Source organism: Tupaia chinensis, unplaced genomic scaffold (genome assembly GCF_000334495.1).
Source record: "Tupaia chinensis unplaced genomic scaffold, TupChi_1.0 Scaffold144455_1, whole genome shotgun sequence".
Lineage (NCBI taxonomy): Eukaryota > Metazoa > Chordata > Mammalia > Scandentia > Tupaiidae > Tupaia > Tupaia belangeri.
In genome coordinates this window covers 29,323-31,555 of record NW_006204314.1, presented here as the reverse complement: position 1 = coordinate 31,555, position 2,233 = coordinate 29,323, and positions in this window count along the sequence as shown.

Sequence of the window (2,233 nt, the reverse complement as noted above, 5' to 3'; positions counted from 1 at the left end):
TATCCCCACACCAGACCAGCTCTCCAAGCACTGAAGGGAGTGCTATACCAGGAAAACTGAAGTCAGACACACAGAAATAGGAGTACAAAAAACAAACAAGAGAATGGCCAGCCTAATGGTAGGGACAAGTCTGGAGTTGAATGCTAACTTTCAGAGTTTAAATGGAAAGAACAGTCCAGAGTGACACTGCAAATTCAATAGAAGAGAGATTAAATACATGAGGGTGAACTAGTGAAATAGAATTTTTTGACTTTAGACTAAAACTTTACTCATTTTCTTCTATGTTTTGATTCCCATATTTAAGGATTTTTGTCTTCTCTTAAACTATGAATAAGTTCATCTACCTCCTATTTGAACTGAGTCCTAACCTTTTTTCTGACTGTAAGTTTTAAGCAAATTTCTCTTAACATTTATTGGTTTTGATCTATTAAAACTAAAACTGTTTTTCTTACAATTAAACAATGCAGGGACCAGCAGTTGTTGTAAATGCTAAGTTGCTAGACTCCCATGTAGTCAACCATGATTTGAGTCCTGGGTCCAGTGGCTTAAACTTACACCCCAGGTGCATGTGCATGCGTGCCCAAGATCCCAAGAGGAGGATGGAGGAGAAGGGATTGCAGTGTAGCCATCCTCTCTGGGGGGTGATTTCTCACTTTCTCTCTCTGTCTTCTGGCAAGTGCACACTCCCTATAGCAAAAATCTATCCAAAAGAAAAAAAAAAAAAATGCATTAAAAGAAAAAAAAAAACAATGCATTAAAAAATGTGCCTCATAAATAAAGACATACATATTCTGAAAGGGAATGGCTGAAAAAACATACTCCAAGCAACTAGTAATCAACACAAACAAAGGAAAACTGGAATCATAATATTTATATCAAACAAAATTGGCTTTAAGACAAATGCTGTAAGAAGAGACAAAAAAGGACATTGTATAGTACTAAGAGGGCTAAAGGGCTAATTTACCAAGAGGATATAACACTTGTAAATATTTATGCACCCAATACTGGAGAACGCAAATATGTGAAAGAAAAACTGCTTCATCTAAAGAGATAGACTGAACACAGTAATTATTGTAGATCTCAACATCCAACTATTTCCTCTGAACAGATCAAATAGACAAATAAATAAGTAAATAAGCAGAGAAATACATTATCTAAATGATACCATAAATCGAATGGGCTTGCTGGACATCTGTAAAATGTTCCACTCAAAACCCACAGTGTTTACATTTTTCTCATCCCTACATAGATTATTTTCAAAGATTGACTGCACAATCAGACACAAAATAAGCTTTTACAATTTAAAAGTTATAGAAAGATTTAGATCCTTGATCCACCATGACTTGATTTTTGTCAAAGGTGAGAGGTAGGGGTTGAGATTCATCTTCCTACAGGTGGAAATCTAGTTTTTCCAGCACCATTTAGAATATCCAGCATATTCTCTGTCCATGATAGAAATAAAAATAAATTCAGAAATAAACCTCAAAAATACACAAACACATGGGAATTATACAACCTACACCTGAATGACTTTGCAACCACTGAAGAAATTAAGACTGAAATTAAAAGATTCATTGAAACCAATGATAACAAGCACAACAGTTTCATAACATATGGGGACACAGCAAAAGCAGTCAAAAGAGAGAAGTTCATAACAATTAGGGCTTACAAGAAAAATGTGAAAGGTAGCCAATAGACAACCTAACATACCTCAAGGAACTGGAAAATCAATATAAGTATCAAAAAATACTAGTAGAAAAGAAAGAATAAAGATTAGAGCATAAATAATGAAATAGAGAATTAAAGTTTATACAGAAAATAAATAAAACTAGAAGCTAGTTGTTTGAGAATATAATCAAAATGGACACACTGTCAGCTAGACTAATAAGAACAGAGGAAGAAACCACATTTATCAAATCAAAAATGAAACAGACAGTATCACAACAGGCATTACAGAGAGACAGGAGAGAATATTATGAGTGATTATATGCCAACAAACAAGAAAACCTGAATGAGATGGACAAGTTTCTGGACAAATATAGTCTACCAAGATTAAAAAATCAGGAAGATATAGAAAGCCTAAATAGAACAATAGCAAGTATAATATTGAAGCAGTAATAGTCCCCCAGTGAAGAAAAATCCAGATCTCAACAACTTCACTTCTGAATTCTATGAAACCTTTTTTTTTTTTGGAAAGGTTTTTGCTTTAGGGCGCGTGTGCTCACCAGACAGA